This window comes from Corvus hawaiiensis, chromosome 8 (genome assembly GCF_020740725.1).
Source record: "Corvus hawaiiensis isolate bCorHaw1 chromosome 8, bCorHaw1.pri.cur, whole genome shotgun sequence".
In the NCBI taxonomy this organism is placed as follows: Eukaryota; Metazoa; Chordata; class Aves; order Passeriformes; family Corvidae; genus Corvus; species Corvus hawaiiensis.
The window spans coordinates 2,936,764-2,954,860 of record NC_063220.1 but is presented as its reverse complement, the minus strand read 5'-3'; positions in this window follow the sequence as shown (position 1 = coordinate 2,954,860).

Here is an 18,097-nt window from a genome sequence, read left to right as displayed (position 1 = left end):
GAGACCTTGTATTTCCCTCAGGTTTTGTGAGAGTCACCCATGTTTTCCCAGCTTTTACTTCAGCTGTAAATTCTCTGGCACTGCTCCATTTCAGTCTCTGTTCAGTGCCTGCCCCAATGAGCTGGGAAGCCTGGCCAGTGCTGCAGGACAGATGGGACTGTGCCTCTCACTTTGGCAGCCACAGCAAAATAAATAGATCATTTCAGACAGGAGAAATTTGACGGTTTTTCCCTTTCATGTTTTCACGGGTTCATTCAGGGCTCACAGAGATTAAAAAAAATAAAAATACAGTGGTACACATGATTTACTAGCAAGCCTTTATAATATCTATAAAACAGTTCACAGGATCCCAAGATTCCCCAGTGGGAAGGGACTCGAAAGGGTTCAGATTCAACCCCTACGCACTGGCTCAGGATTTTTCCCCCAGCTGGCCTTGAAATCCCAAAGATGGGGATGGCAAAGCCTCCCATGCAGCCCATCCCATAGCTCCTCTGCCCTCCATCCCGGAAAAATCCACAGATCCAGCTGGTTTGCTTAGAAATCCTTGGTTTCGCAGCGTGAGGCCTGCATTGAACTCTAACACAAATCTACATGATTGAAAAAAAAAATAAAGAAGACCTAAAACATGCTGTTTGCCCACTAGAACTTTGAAATTGCCTAGATAATGGAATAGCATTGGATCACAACCTTAGAATTACCTGCGCTGTTCACTTCTCCCATTACAGCCAAAACCCTGACATGATGATTCTTTTTTCCAAATAGGATTATGAAAACACAGATGCTGCCACGAAGCCTCAGAGCAGGGCCAGGACTGCACCCTGCACTCTCCCCTCTGATCACAATTTCCTGCTGCTAAACTGCTTCTTTGGGTCTGTTTTAGACAGAACCTTTTCAAAGCCATCCTGGGTGCAATCGTGGCCTCAGTGGAGCAGATGTGAGGTCCCGACCCTGTATCATCTCTGCTTTTCCATGTAAATTGCTGAGGCTCCCAAGGTTTTGATTACTTCATCCTCTGCAGCAACTGGATCTTGGATAAAAGAAATGTCCAGGCACAATAACCTGCCTGACTTGAGACAGGGAGCAACAAGAAGCAATTTCATTGTGTCGTGTTTGGGGTTTCACATCTTCCCTTTGGCCATTTCCCAATCCAAGGCAGTAAATTAATTCCCAGACACAAACTTACAAAGGGCTCTCTTCACTTCTCTGTGTCTTGTTGCCTGATTTCCTAAGAAATTCATGACCTCAGTAAATAATTCAAGAGGGAGGAGGGAGCTGGGAGATGACAGAAGTTTATCTGACTGCAGAGGGAAGGGTGTTGTTTCTGAACAGGTCAGGTCTCCAGAAGGTCAAAACTTAAGCAGGTTGATGAGGCTGATGGCTGTGATTATGAGCTGGAATTTGGGAAAACACAGCAGTGATAAGGATAACACGAATGCAATTCCCATCTCCAAGCTGTAGGTGACTGCATTGGAATTTTTGGCTCACGACAAAGCACGCAAAAATACTTAGTGCAGGAATTAAAGGCAGAAGGATCTGTGACTCCATCTTAAAATCCTGCTGCACTGAAAAGAAATAATTATTAAATGGCAGGCAAGGAAGGAATCCATATTTCACAGGAGCTGGCCCGCAGATTGTGTCCACTTGGATCAATATGGGAAGACACTTCTGGTCTAGAAGCCTGTCAGGCCATCTCATAGATATGCACATTGGTAACAAAGGTTTTCAATGTACATTTCCTCTGGGACAAAGTTCATGCCAGGTTGTCACAGGAAAGGGATGGACCTTTCAAGAGGGAAATATATCTTGGTATTAAATAGAAAATAAGTGTGAGATTTTTTGTATATATAATTGCAACATATATAATTACAGCATATAGTTATATAAATATACAAAGTGTGAGAGGGAGAGATCTCAGGCATACAAGTTCTGAACATTTCAGGTTAATTAAATATCTCAATTTAATTACATACCAACAAAATAACTTCCAGCCTTGGGAAAAGGCAGCTGCAAACTTCTGTCTGTGGGATGCAAACCTGCTGTGGATGCACAGGGGGGTGGGAAGTAAAAGGGGGATCAGATCTGGGACACAGGGGAACATCTTCCATCGGATCATGAAAGTGAAAATGCACAGGAAAGTTCCTTGTCATTCTTTAAAGCCTCCTATCCATTTCTTACAGGACCAGCCGAGGCTGTAGCAGTGTTGTAAGGGCTCTTTAATGAAGTGCTTCTCCTGGCTGCTCTGTTTCAGCTGCTGCTGGTGTTGAGCAGGGCCTTCCAAGAGAAGCAATCACAGCCTGTGAGCTGGGTTTACTCAGCTGTGGCACTTCTGAGCTGATTTAAGCACTCTGTCAAAATGGAGTGAAATTAATTAATTCACTGGAGAGCTTTGCCTTCTCCAAACTTAAGGAAAAAGGAATGCAAACTAGCAGTAATCAGATCCACATTTTTTCAGGCAAAGTGTTTTAATAACGTCGAAAGATGTTCTGTTTCTGCACAAATCCAGAGAAGGACAAACTCAGTCCTCTTCCTCTGGAATAAATTTCCTCCTCAGTGGCAGCTCCTACATTTTGGGTGTTTGGCTGCACCCCACAGACCCCATTTAACTCCCCAAACTGTTGTGGGGCTGTGAAGAGCACTGGAAGGATGGAATAAAAGACAATTGGAGCTGGATGATTTCCACGTCCAACTGTCGGAGATGCTGAAGCAGACAATTGCCTTCTGCTTCTTGCTGAGGCTTTTTGGGGTTTAAGTGCTCCTTGATAGCTTGGTACACAATTAGAGGTGGATTAGAGAAAGTGGTAATAGGGTATTTTTGGTCTAATCTGCTCTTGATTGTTAATATTAATTAAAGGAGCTCTTCCTCGTTGTTATACAATAAACATGAACCACTCTTTAAAATGAGCATTTTAACTTCCTAGCTGCTTAGTGCTGCTTCTTTTCAACTATTTCTTTTCAATTTTTTTTTTTTTTTTAATTTTTTTTCCCAGCAGAAACCACAGCAGGAGCATGGCACGCATCACAACCAGGTGAGGAGCATCAGATCCTGGACTCCATCACATTCAGAACAGGCTGCAACACCTAAACCCTCGACCTGTTTTTTCCTTAATACAACTGTCAAACTCTCACACAAAGAAAGAGCAGAAAAAATACAAAATAATCAAACACTTTCAGCTAGAAACTGGGCATAAGGGAGATACAGAGCTGTTGTTCCAGCTGAATACCTGGGATAGTGGGAGGTGTCCCTGTCCACGGCAATGGGAGGGACTGGATGAGCTTGAAGGTTCCTTCTAACCCAAACCAGTCTGGGATTCTGTGAAATTAAAGGAAGAAGCACTAAAACCCTTCTGCTCTCATTAGGGGCTCACCTGTAACAAGGTGCAATGATCAGGTACCAAATCAGAGAGATTATTCCTGTCAGTTGGAGTAACTCTGGTTTAACTCATTCGTTTAAAAACACCACATTCTCTTTTAGAAAAATAACACGAGAAGCTCTCTCAGTAATCCATGAGCAGCAGCCTCCCTGCACACACAGGGGCAAAGAGTTCTGAGGCTTCTTTGGGAGGGAAAGGAAGAAAAAAACGGAGAAACAGCAAGGAAAGACAGCAAGGAGGCATCACCCAGGGCCACAGAAAAGATAAAGGGAAGAAAACATTGCTGGTACTGAACACTGAGTCGGGCGGGTCAGGGGGGCGAGGGCTCTCCTACAACTCCAGCCCTGCTCTGCCCAGGGAAATGGGAGTGGGAGCATTCCCTGGAAACAAAAGGGGCTCATCAGAGGATGACACATCTCCATCAGCACTGTCTGTTCCTAATGGGAACAACCTGCAGGACACCGAGCACTGGGAACAGGAGGATCACACGGTTATCAGGCAGAGCCATGCCTTTAACCCACAGAGTGCTTTTCCTCTGATTGCTTCCCAAACACGTTTTTGATTTCTGATGCATCAGGTAGGGGAGAAGAAATGAATGCTATTACAGGTGAGAAAATAGCTGGGGTCGTCTTATCCGTGAGAAAAGAAAGGGAAAATAAGCAATACATGCAACCACAGGCAAAATAATAAGCAATAAGCAGGCAATAAATCTATCAGAGGATTAAATGGTAGGGCAGAGGTACCAGATTACAGTTTAGAGTAGTGGAATTTATATTTATAAAATTATATCTCTGTTATGAACTTCAACGACCTATCTATCTGCATAAATATATAGGTACATAAATCAGCTATGGAAAGCAAGGAAGAGAGTTTTGGAGAGACCTTTGCAAACAGCTTGGATTTTCACTCTTAAACAGGTAAAATAAGAAGCACAGAACAAACCCAAGACGTTTCTGTCCTCTAACCACTTCGAGATCACCTGCCCAAATCCCATTTTTCCGAGGAAAACTGCAAACCAAGAAAGTTTAGTCAGAGAACACAAGGGAAATCTGCCACAGGCTCAGGCTGTGCTGGGTGCTGGAGCTGGGGCTGACACGCAAGAGCAGCAGATCCAATCTGAGCCTCCTCAGCATCGCCTTTCAGAGGTGGGGGGGATGCCCTTACACCGCTCGTGTCACAGCTCCCATTCCCTTTATCTCGGGCTTGCATTTCAAGCTCCCTCTCCTGATAACAGCGTCTCAAGGACTCGGGCTATTAAAGTTATCTGAAAGTGATAATCGCTTTCTCCATCGGGAGTCCGTGATCCACTCCTCCTCCTCCTCCCCTGCCACTCTCCCCTTTGCCGGTGCCTCTCCATCCATCTCTGCAGTTTTACGGCAGCTCCGCCTCCAATCCCCTCTTTCTGTGCATGTTAATTTTTAAAGGCACCTCTCTTTGTCCATCAGTTCACCTCCATCTGCAGCACTCCCTCATTTCACTGTAGGTTTGCCATAAAATCATCCACTAATGCCTGTTTGCTGTCCAAACACCTGCTGTGTGTTCCCAGCCCAGCCAAGCTGCATTTTGCTTTGCATCTCTTATTCTGTCCCTCCCCTGCTTCGTGTACTGACACTTTTTCCCTAATTATTTTATTTACCCGGATACCTTTTCCACTCGGGGCTCCCATCTTCACAAATCCTTGTCAGGGATTCACCACTTCCAACTTCACTTCAAATGTATTTAAGAGGATCTCGAATCTCTGCCTGTTTGTGGGTGTAAATAGGGTGGCAGGATGTGCTACCCAATTTGTGTAGACAGAAGCCTTTTAAATCTAAGATCACTAACATGAGTCCAGTGCTGCAGTTGCAGTTAAATGCAAAATTAAATGAGGACAATCTGTCAGTTTTGAAGGAAAATTTTGGGGAACCAAATTATTCGGAACTACCTATGTTTATGCTTTGCTGTGTGAGGGTCTCCAGCTCTGATATTGAACACCTTTGAGCACAATTTTGCTTCTGGTTCACATCTCTCTGCTCCCACAGCACAGCATGAAACTGTTCTGAGCCAGTCAAAACGCAAAATCATCCCCAATTCTGAAAGAAAATAAAACCTGATAAAAGATACATTAAAAAACCCCACCCCCCTTTCTCCTTCTAGACTGTGGTTCCACATCTCTGTCCTTTATGGCCCAGGGAAAGCTGAAATCACCCACGAATCTGTGGGAGCTGGAGCTGCATTTTCCCTGGAATGCAGGGATGCCCAGAGAAGCAGCAGCTGCCTGGGCTCCCCCTTCACCAGCAGCCTCTTCTAGGGACCTTGAGAAGTAACTTCCTCCTGAATAAGTCGGGAATGAAGCTTGCAGCAGGTCCCAAGCCTGCTGCTTCCAGGTGTGCCCCCTGTGCCAGGCACGGGAAGCTCAGCAGAAGCCAGGAGAACCTGCCCTTGCTGTGAGCCAGTGCTGCTGGAGCCCGGTCTGAAGGCCCTGGATAAATATAATGTAAACTCCAAGCTCCAATGGATGCATTTTCAGTCTTGATTGATCTGCAGGCCACTCTAAATTAATTAGGGCAGGAGCTCTCCCTTCACCTTCCCACTGGTGTCGGGGCAGAGGTGCTGGGGTGGCAGCCACTCGCTGTCCTCCTCTGCATGGGGACAGCCAGGATCCCACCCCTCCTGCCAGCAGGGTCTGTCCTCCCACCCAGCTGTGACCCTGGGGGAAACTCTGCACCTCTCCCGTGAAAAGCCTGAATTGTGGCTCTTTTGTTAAAGCAGTTCCTCTCTGCATCAAGGTCTCCACCCGGCTCTCCCTGCCTCTTGCCTGCAACCCAACAGGAGTAAGAGCAGCTGTGGTTTCTTCTGTCTTTCTTCCACTTCTTGAGTGCCATTTTCTAAGGTCTTTCCCAGATAAAAAACCTCTCTTGGTTCTCTAGGGCCATTTCTGAGTTGCCCTGGAAAGGAGGTTGTGTGTGAGGGGCAGCGTTAGCCTGTGGGCAAGATGTTTCCTTCAGAGGGAAGAAAGCCTACAGCATGTGGATTTATCAGCTCCAACTTCCTTGGAAGAGTTCTTGGGACTAGAGGATGGAGAAAACCAAAGTTAGATGGGAGAAGTCACTCCCAACAGTCTCAAGTGCATTCTCTTAATGTGCATCAGTGCAGCAGCCCTGGAGAAATCTCCTTTCCCCCTCCACCTCTCTTCATGGCTCCCATACGAGCTCTCTCCAAAGGATATATGCCAGGAAATCCTCAGAAGCTACAGACCAACTTCCACAGGGAATGTGAAAGCCTTAATATCCTGCACAGCTAAAAGCAGAGGTGACAAAGCCCCAAACCAAAGTGGAAAAACCCCCAGTCCCACCACTGAGCAATCCTGTATTTTGACAAGCTTCTTTAATTGCACCTCTCCTTTAAGTGCAGCAGCCAGCAGCTGTTCTGGGAATCTTTTTTTCCTTTCCTTTGGAATTATTTCTCATGGGTTAAAAACGGTGATGGAAGGAAAGAGAATTTTTTTCAAGAGAGAATTTTTTTCAAAAGAGGAAAAGACACAGCTCGAGTTCACATGAGCTCAGCCCTCACACGCCTGGTAACATGTCTGCACTCTGGCTTGTTCCTGAATGTCAAAATAAAGACTCTGAGTCTGAGCTTAATAATTTCCCTGGAGCACCATTGTCCTGCAGTTTGCCTTTCAGTCCTGCGCTGCTGCCAAGGGAGAGGTGAGGGAAGTGAACCACTTTATTTATTGAGTTGGTTGCTGTAACAATTTAAAGCGAGCTCAGCATCGCTGGCTGCTGCTTTGGGGTGGGTTCCTGGAATGAGGAGGTTTTCCTTCAGATCTGCATAGGGGAATCTCTCTGCTTTTACAGCACAGCTTTGTCCCAGCTTCAAACACATCTCCTGACCTGAGAAAGGATTACAGCAGCTTTGATACCCCAATTAAAATGGATCAGGAGGGGGAAGGAGCGATTGATCCTTCAGCTGATCTGCTGAAAGTGCTGACTTATGCCCATGAGCACAAACACTGAATCACAGGGATCAATAAACAGAGCTGGAGTGCTGCAGCTGCTGCGGGCAGCACAGCAGGCTTGCACTGGCAATTACAGAATCTGGGTTGGCTTTACAACTGCCTCAACAAATGCCCTCTAACCCTGCTCCTTCCTATCCAAAAAACACATTAGCTGGCCTTTGAATTACCAAAATGGCACATTCAAAGGGAAAAGTACCTCAATTGCCTGATAAGTGCTTATAGCTCTGTGTTATAAACATTTTCATTTTAAACTTACAGGTATTAGGAAAGTTGTTCTTAAATCTACAAAGCTGGGATGTGCTGTGGAGAGAAGGTTTATAAATAAATAAATGATTCGTCTTTTTTTGCTTTCTGATGCTGCAGGCAGGCAATTAAGTGGGATTGAACTTGATAGTTTAGGGGGTTTGGAAGTTCTTAATATAAAAGATCACAACTACAAAATACTTATGAATTATAGAAGAGACCAAGGGACAGAATGCTCCAGATTTTAATGGTGCTTCAAAAAAGCGCCTAGAGGAGACAATAATGGGGTTTTCTTAGCTGTGACCTCACTGAAAAGGATCTGAAGATTAAAAGGGCAAAGGCAAGTGGGGGAGGATGTGTCACATTTTGGGTGTGTGGCCCTGTGGACAGTGAACACAGCCTCAGACTTCCTTAACCTGCATTTTTCCCACTGCAAAATCCAAGGACTGGGCAATGATGTGGGGAATTGTGGTGTTTGCTGACTGTAAGACAAAACAGACCAAGTATCTTCTTCATCCCCAGATCAGCTCTGCAGGTCAATATTTACATCCCTCTGCAAGAGTCAACACCAAATATTTGGGATGAGGATTTCATAGGTAAATACCAGTACCAAATATTTGGTTCAAACATCTCAACATCCCAGATATTTGGGGAAAGCCCAATCCTACTGCCTGCAGCTCGGAATAAAGTTATTCCATGTTTTAAAAATAACCTTTAATTTTTCATGGATAATTTTGGGATGAAAGAAACAAGCAAGTTGTCGCTATACTTCCTGCTTGAAACTCCAAATTTTCAACCCATTCCAGCTTTTTCACAAGTGAATTAGATTTTTAATCAGATATTTACCCAATAAGCTACATCAGCTCTTCCTCTGTGGAGGAATTTTATCTGTTGGCTTTAGAATACAAGGAAAACTGAATATGAGGGCAGGATCCATCGAATCACCGAGGGGAATCTCTTCATCTGACAACCCTGCTTTGTTCTTTCCACGGGTTTTTCATTCCTTTTTTCATCCCTCACATAATTTTCATTTATTTCCCAAAAATTATTGCCACAAAGACTTCCCCCCCAAAACCTGAGGGTTTTAAGAGCTGGATATTGAACTCTATAAATTCCACTGCTTGCAGCTCATTCGGTTGACTTTTCCCATGACAAGAGGTTATGTGGTTTTAATGGAATATTAGTAGTGTGGCTACATTAAATGCCATTTAAAACCTCTTTCAAAGTGGTATTGACTGTGTTGAAATGAGACTGTGGAGATATCCCAGTGATGGGAAATAGGTGTGAATATCGTATTTTCATCACAGAATTTTCAAACTGATGCAGAAAACCCTTATATATATATATATATATATAAACCCTATTAAAAATTATCATATTGTTCTGAGTGGATTTGCCTTTTTATGCAAAAGAGCTAAAAATAGACTCGTTGATATATTAACAACAAAGAAAAATATCCCAAGTAATTATCAGCTCTGCCCACGTGTTGAAAGCCCATTTTGTCCCGTAGCTGTTTCAATCAATACACTATTTATTTTCAAATAACCATGCACTAAGGATCATTTGGACACAGAGCCCATAAATACACATTACCTCATTATCGACCCTCTCTGGCCACTGCTGCATTATTAACATTTCACTAAAAGAAGCAATCAAGCCATAAACAGGAGGAATTTCTAGAGTTATTATGCCCTGAAATATTTTTGCAGGGATGGCCAGGCCTGAGATTTTACCCCCAAGAATGACTTTTCTCTTTGATATTCCTTACAGAGAAGTAAATGTAACCACTAGCCAGTGAAACGGGAAGAAATACAATATTTGCAAAGAGGAAATGTACACAGGACAGTTAAACTCTATTTTTTATCCAGGGATTATCACTTGCACATACATGAGAACGCTGAATTCCAGTTCCAAAGCACCCTATTGTTTTAATCCTAGAAATCCAATTCTGCAGTTGCTCAGTAGGCTGGAAAAGGAACCAATGGGCCAACCAAGGGCTGGGAGCAGAATCCCTTTGCTCGGGGTAGGACAGCAGTGTGCAGGGCCATCTTTATGCAGCTCATGCAGGGAAATTCTCCTCCTCCGGTGCTGTGGGATGACTGATGGCTTTCCCATAAAAGACGAGCTACTGGGAGCAATAGCAAAGGCTGCCGTGGCAAATTGCCAAGAGCTGGAGGGCTGCACCTCATTTGCATGTAAATTTACATTGGTTTTAAAGCCATGAAGGAGTGCACTGGTAGTACTTGAATATTTCTTGATAGGTTTGTCAGCGCTGTGTGATCTCCAGAAATAAAAACCTGGCTTTGAGAGGCCTGGTTGCCCTCCGTGCCTTTGGGGCCATGTCCTGATCCCACTGATCTTGGCAGAGGGTGCTCAGCAGCCTCAGGACCCCCCAGCTTCAATCCCTGCTCCCTCCACCATCACCCCAGTGCTGGTTACCGTCATTTCACTGTCCCATCACTAAGGGCAGGTGCCATGTCCATCACAGACCTGGTGAGATCCAGATCCTCACCTCAGGCTAAGCCAAGCCCAAACCAGCCCCAGTGGTACCACAGGAATAAAATCATTGGGGTAGAGACACTGTATTAAATACAGTAAAATACACCCCCATGCTTACGATCAGTAAGAATAGAATGAGTTTATGGTAGGTTTAGATGGGACATTGGGAAGGAATTGTTCCCTGGGAGGGTGGGCAGGCCCTGGCACAGGGTGCCCAGAGCAGCTGGGGCTGCCCCTGGATCCCTGGCAGTGTCCAAGGCCAGGCTGGACATTGGGGATAGTGGAAAATATCCCTGCCCATGGGAGGGGATGGAATGAAATGGTCTTTAAGGTCCTTTCCAACCCACACCAGTCTGTGGTACCCCGTATCTGCATTCCTCCATCCATGTGCTGGCACAGGGATGTGGCTCGGGAAGGATTAAGCCCGTTTTGCATAAAACCAATTGCAACAAGTGAGGGGAGAAGGTGTGGGGGGGTGCAAAGTGGAAAATTACTGAGGGAAGGAAAAGAAGATTGAGAGGACAGAGGCCGGTCCGTGTGCCAGCTGCTCTGCAGAGGAGGAAAATGGGAGGGATGAGTTCAAATCTTTGGATTTCAGATTTGGACTGAGGCTGGGGATAATGCAGAAGCTTCCTGGCAGATTGGGCATCTGACGGCAGGAGCTGCAGTCAAGGTGATCTTCTGGGTAGCTGCTGCATTCACTTTATTTCCAAAGCTTGCATTCACGCTCCTGCTGTCAATAAAAATCCCTGCCTGAATAGATAAGCCAGAGCCCTATATCTCATTAAGCCTGAGAATTCAATCCTCTGCTTCAAGCTCTGTGCTCCTACGCTACTTTATATCATTAAGAAATATTGCCCAAGCTGATCCCCATAATCCTTGTATTAGCCAGCACAATTAAATCTAATATGGATGGAAAAATGGGAGCTAGTGGAACATCTCCATGGTGTGAATTCCAGGTACATCCCCGTGTATGGGACTGAAAAGTGCACAAGCAACAAGTTAGAAATGAGACACTTATAAGCCCTGAGTCATTCTATTTAAATAGCTTAAGAAAATGCCAAGACTTTCTCAGGATGAATTGTGGAATACCTTGAAGTGAGACCATAAATCCCAATGCTGTCACTCTTTTTCTCCGAGGAGTTATTAAGTGAACCATCCAAAATAAAAAGTCAGGCTGTCGAGCTCCTGGGGTTTTGTTTCTCTGTCAGACATAAACTTGGTGACTTCTGAGTTTTAAAACAATGGCCTAAACGTGCCAACCATTAGCGCTGGTACTTAATGAGATTCGCAGATAACCCCTTAACAGAATATGTAGTGATTAAGTCAATTTAAATGATTCATCTCCACCGCAGCCTGTGAGACTTGTACATAACAGCCATTTGCATAGCAATAACAATCTCCATTTCTCCGCACAGGACAGGTTTATAAGGATATTTCCAACTTTAATGATGTCTGCTTGGAAGTTTTTTTTCACTCCTTCTTTTTGCCAGATGCTTATCCTGGTAGGGCAAGGTCTCAGGGCAAAGCATCCCCTCGTGCAGGGCCACAAATGAGTCGGTGAGGAGGAGCATTCCCAGCCTGGCTGTGAAGAGGCTCCGGGGGGTGGAATTTTACTTGTGTGACATTCCTGGGATTGGTGTGTGGCCAGAACATCCCCATCAGCTCTGCACTTTCGCACATGCCCGCGCACACACACAGGGAGCTGCCCTAATGAGCCCAGCTCCAACCACTGTCAGCCCAAATTAAGCCAAGATTGGAGTTTGGTCCAAGGGAACTGCTAAACTCCCTCCAACTTCCAAAGGTGCAAGATCAGATCCTCACAGATCTGAGATAAATCAAAGGGGGAAGCTCTGCCAAGTGAATCCCTGGCAGGCTGGTGTTCTCTGGAAGATCCTGGAGCAGCCTGGCGTGAGGTGACACCGCAGGGTTGTGTAACATCCCCTCCCCGCTCCCCCAGCCCAGGCAATTCATCACTAATTGAAATTGCTTCTCCCCAGCTGACCCAGAGCCACGCGGATTAAACCAGATCTTGGAATGCTAATTACACGACATCATTTTCCCAATTATTCTTAAAATTGGATTAGGTACCGGGAGATGGGGTGTTTGAAGCAGCCACTAATGAGCAAATCATGCATAAAAAACTTGTTTGTTATGTTGGTGATTGAACAAAATAAGGTTGCAGGCGTGAAGTCGTGTCTAAATAAACAAAAGTAACCAAAGAGGTTCCAAGAGTAGCACCAAACTGGAATTTAGGGAGCTTCAAAAGCCATGGCAAAGCCAGAGAATGGGTTTTTCTTCCTTTTTCTCCCATTGTTCAGTGATGGCTGAAGCTGTTTCTGAGTTATTGGGTGTTTCAGGGTATTTTCCCAAGAAATTATTGTGTTATCTAAGTGACCAAGTAGTTTATAATCCATTTTCAAACGTTTCTGTGGAGCTTAAGAACATAAATCTGATTATCAAAGAGGCTCCACTATTGCATTTGTCTCTGCTTGCCCCACCTTTCTGATGTAATCAAGAGTGACACAGAAATTTAATTGCTCCAAGTAGTCTCTATATTGCAGCAGCCAGAAGTCTTTAGATTCCCTGCACAAATATTACAAAATCTCGTTTTAGTCCCTTTGTGCTGTTCTGGCTGAACAGTTTTGCTGTGATTCCAGGGCAGTTCAGGAGAATATTCCAAATGGGTTTCCAATCCCTGAATAAATCTGGGGAGCTGTCAACCCACACCTGTCTGTCTGTCTCTCCACCATCACAATGCCTGAAAACATTCATTGCTAATTTATCCCCAGTATTCTTATAATTCGATTTCACAGCCTGTTTCAGTGCTGGTTCTTTTTTCCCCTCATGGATTTAAGATAATTATTGCTTAAGAAACCAACCAAAAACCCAACAGAAACCAAGTCATGTATGCAGGGTGTAAAAAAAGTAAAGTTTCTGGGGCAATTGCCCCAAAGCTTCAGATTTAAGTCTACAAATAGGAAGTAATACTCCCTCTCAACAATACAGGATGTTTAAGTCCAAATGGGCTTAGCTTTAAATCTAAACTTTTTGAGTATCCTTCCTAACAGAGAAACTCTGAGCACCTTGAAATAACCCTTTTTCCTCTTCAAAGGACATAAATAAAAAAAAAAGGTTTTCAAAAACTCAGGATATTTTTACTCCCTGGACTGATAAAGCCAATGAGTTGTGTGTGCACTGTTCTTTCCTCCTTCATAAGTCTCCTTACCATTTTCAAGGTCTCTATTGCCCACAATTAAAAAAAAAAACCCACTCATATAATTACCACAATAATTATTTTCTGATATAAAAACTCCGTTATAAGTTTGAAACGTACATTACAAGTCTATTCTGATATTAAAAAGAAGATATATAGCAAGAAAAGAATGAAATTACAATGCACTTTGTAGCAACAATCAATATCTTTGAGTCAATCTCCCACTTACATTTTCAAACCCTTTTCTCTGGTAAACCTTAAGAAAAGGCTTCCACAGCAACAGAGACAAGGTCTGGCTCACATTGCAAGGAATCCTAACAAAAATGTAAATGAGAAAAGAACAGGGGTTGATTATTTATTTTTAAGTTATTTGAATGAGGCACATTAACCTCAGTTAAAAAAAAAAAAAAAATCCAGTGTTTTTCTTCAGCCCAACGATGAATCAAAAGAAAATAACATATCCTGTTAATTGCTCCCTGTTATTCTCACAGTTTCGGTGGAGTGCAGTGGTAGAGGGAAATTCTTGTGGGGTTTTTACACTGAGATAGAAAGTTTTGTTTCCTCCTGGTTAAACAGCAAAAGGAAAGTGAAAGAGTTTTCTGCCACCAACCTGGGTGGCCAAGATTTGACCTAGAAGATGCATTCGTGTCATCACCTCATCTTCTGGGCTCTGGGGCCCAGAGTGAGCGCCCAGGAATGAATCCAGAAGGCAGCAGCACCCCACCAGATTTCCCCCTGGGTGTATTAAGGGAAATTACCTGGCACCAAGAACAGAAAGGACAACCATGGGCAAAGTCAGAGCCCTTTGCAGGTCAGTGGTTCCATCTTTGAGCGTGTCCTGCTGCAGCCAGGGCAGCCAGCAAGGCCCCGAGGCTGGGGTTGAATTCCCAACAGGATTTCATCTCATCTTAGTGCTTTTTGGAGGTTCAGCAGCCAATCCAGGTGCTCTCAGTGAGGTTTTATCAATCTGGGCTATGGAAGTGTCCCTGCCCATGGCAGGGGGTGGGACAAGACGGGCTTTAAGGTCCCTTCCAACCCAAACAATTCCATGATTCTGTGGTGACATTCCTTTGACTCTTGTGCCTGGCAGTGCTGGTTGCCTTTGACAGGGAGCTTTGGAGAAGAGCAAAGCAGTCTCAACAATTAAACACCTCCAATAAAATGATTTAGTGGTCTTTTTTCCCATTGATGATTTCAGTTTCCATAGTTTCAGGTTAAATGAAACCTGGCAGCTCTTTAGAGTTTTCAAGCTGCTGTAGGGATGGGAGGAAGGTGGTCACCAGACCATCGGCGTGAGTGATGTCAGATCCCAACCACCTACATATTTTCCCACAGGATTTAGTTTTTCTTGTTCTGGTGACTTTCACGGAGCTCATTTCTGAGGACTTCTCTGAGACAAACAAGATGAAGAAGGTGGCTAAGTGCTGGCTTCAGTGCCATCATTTTGCATCCACTTAAGGGACTGTCTCCCTTCTGGTTTTTGTTTTCTCCTTCTTTTTGTCTAACATTCCTCCTTTTTGCTTCCTGTTCGCTTTTTCAATTCTCTCCTCAATAAGTGCATATAAAAACCCTATAAATGCTTTTTTGTCCCCTTACATTTTACCTTCTAGGTAACACAGCATTGCTTCGCTTGCCTTTCTGGTAGAACTTCAAAAAACCCCACTGTTTGAGGCAATTCACAGTTCCTGAGACCCTTAAAAAGGAACAAAACCAGAAAACCTCTTGCTACCTGCAGTTCCTTCCCTGCACGTAGCCTCTCTGCCCCTAAGCTGCTCCTTCCTGTACCTTTGGAATCAGAACTTGGCAAAGCCAGGCTGAGCAGACCTGGAGGCGTGGGAGCAGGGCCCTACAGAGGCACCAACTCCCCGGCCAGCAGCTGGGAGAGATTGTTGTTGGAACAAGAAGTTGCATAACTCTCATCTGTTGTGTGTCTTTTTCCATGGTCCTTGGAGGCTCCGTGAGGGCACGGTGAGGGAGATGTCAGGCAGAGAGCAGGAGAGATTAGTTTAGAGTGAAATAAGGGCTGTCTGCAAAAACAACCTTTCCATCCCATCAGGGAAGTCACTACCTGCCAGAGGAACTACAGAATTGTTTGGGTTGGAAAAGATCTTAAAGATCATCCACTTCCAACCTCTTGCCATGGGCAGGGACACCTTCCACTGTCCCAGGCTGCTCCCAGCCCCAATGTCCAGCCTGGCCTTGGGCACTGCCAGGGGTCCAGGGGCAGCCCCAGCTGCTCTGGGCACCCTGTGCCAGGGCCTGCCCACCCTCACAGGGAACAATTCCTTCCCAATCTCCCATCCAGCCCTGCCCTCTGGCACTGGGAAGCCATTCCCTGTGTCCTGTCCCTCCAGCCCTTGTCCCCAGTCCCTCTCCAGCTCTCCTGGAGCCCCTTTAGGCACTGGAAAGGGCTCTAAGATCTTCCTGGAGCCTTCTCTTCTCCAGGTGAGCACCTCCAGTTCTCCCAGCCTGGCTCCAGAGGGGCTCCAGCCCCTGGTGCAGCTCATGGCCTCCTCTGTCATTTGGACAATTTCTCAAATCTTCAGCAGTTTGAGGTGAAGGCTCTGTGCAAAGAACACCAGTCCTGGCTGTGGATCTTACACACCCTGTGCCTCTTATTTGAAGCTTTACCCTCATAGCAAAGTGTGACCAAGCCTTGGAGAAGCTGTCCCACAGAGATGACATTGGTGCCATCCCAACCTAAATCCCAACAGAGCTGGATTTGCCAACAATTTCTGCTGACACAGGATGGATATTACCTGCCCCATAACTCTCCCTCGTGTCACTGTATTTCACTGATGCTAGTGAGCTGCTACAGTTATTTTTTTAAGTGGTTTGCAAGAAAAGATTGTCATCAATATTTAAAATTAAGATTTTCCATGAAAATTTAATTGTGTGCTATGGTGGTTTTATTCTAATCTAGTCAGCAATCTTCAGACAGTCCCAAAAGGCAGCAACAGCATCCCAAGTGATCAATTTTTTTCCTTGCATTTTCTTTGCTTGGAACTACTTTATCATTTAAAAATGTTTTGTTTAGAAACCCAGATTTACCTTCTGCCTCATCATTGCCATTCCATTATGCTCTCTATGTGTAAACAGAGTGTACTTCAAAGAGTATATATCATTATTAATAGTTAATAAAAGAAATGGAAATAAAAGCTCCACAAGCTGGTCCTGTAGCTGGGAAGCAATTCCCTGCACTTTATGGGAAAGGCTCTCCTTCCTGCTAGATGTCCTTGTGAGATGAGATGACTCTTGAAAGGACATAAAAACAACCCCCTATTACTGCACTTACTGGATGTATAATCTCCAAATAATGAGCAACAGGATGAAAACAACTCAAAGACGCCTCCTGGAGCATTTTCCCCCTGTCTTGCCAAGGCCAGCAGTTTCCCTTGATTAAGGGTTAGAGGATCAGAGTCCCAATAAGCAGTTAGCTGTGGAATTGAATCCATGGCACATCTTTCTCCTCTCCCCTGAGTTAACTCCGCTACAAAATGAACCTGGGATATTGATGACTTCAAAGGAACCGCAAAAGTGAAGCAACAAGCTATGATCAGCCAACATTCCTAAATACTCTGTGACAGAAATACCTTCAGGTGGGGAAGATTTTGAGTCTGTAGTATTTTACTACAAGGTGCAACAAAGCCTGCAGGGTCCTGTGCCCACCACGCCCAAAGCAGCTGCATGGGAGAGGTGAAATCCAATTTATTCCCATTTTTGTGAACAGTTTCTAGCTCAGCAGGAGATGCTGTGTGTCATTTATAATCCAGCTCCCCCAAGTCACAGGATTTGTGTGGTTTCCATGAACTCCAGCAGCTCCTCGAGGCCCTGCTGGGAACAGGTCCCCCGGTGCTGGGCAGTCCCCAAACATTTGTATAAATGACATTTCTGAGGCTGAATTTCCCAGTGCACTGCATGCACACCCTCATTGCCATTCCATGAGTACAGCCAGCAAGGAGCTGTCTGTTATCCCGTTGGGAATTGAGCAGAAGTCCTTGATCAAAGGACAAATACCTTTATATTCAGTGATTCCCAAATCATTCTCTTGAAAAGCTTTACCACCAGCAGATGGTTTTGGTGGTGGGATATTTATTTAGCTGCCCATATTGCTCTCCTCACATCAGTGACAGGCTCGTTTTCCCTCTACTTAATTAAGATTACCTTCAAAGAGACCCTTTTACAAACAAATTAGGGTTATCTGACTCAGAGTTTAAAATGGAGCAGTGTTTGATCAATGCAATCGATTGAAGAGATCTAAACTCATCTCTGGGATGCTCTGTTCCTGTCTTGGAAAGTTTTTAATGCCTCGCTGAAGCAAAGGTTGAAGTGTGTGGCAGCCTCTGGCCTCTTACAACATCAACTGGGCACTTTAAAATGAGGCAAACAGCACTGGAAAACCTTCCAGTGGGGCCACTCCCTTTAAATAAAGCTGTGTGGAAGTGAGGTGGGAAACCTGGAATGCTTTTAGGAGGATCAGGGATCATGGAGAAGATGGTGCTGATTACAAGGCAAATGCTCATGTATTTTTAGCTTGCACAGGATGCAGTTTGGCATTAAAAGAAAATCACAGAAGGAAAAGAAAATCACAGATAAAAGGGAAATCACAGAACTCTCCATCCCTGTGTCCATCCATCAGTCCATCCATCCATCCATCCCTGCCTTAACACCAAGACTGAACTGCAAACACCTTTATTTTTCTTGTCACAACAGGAAATTCAGATGGAGCACATGAAGATCTATGGAGATTCAGATCCAGTGGATAAG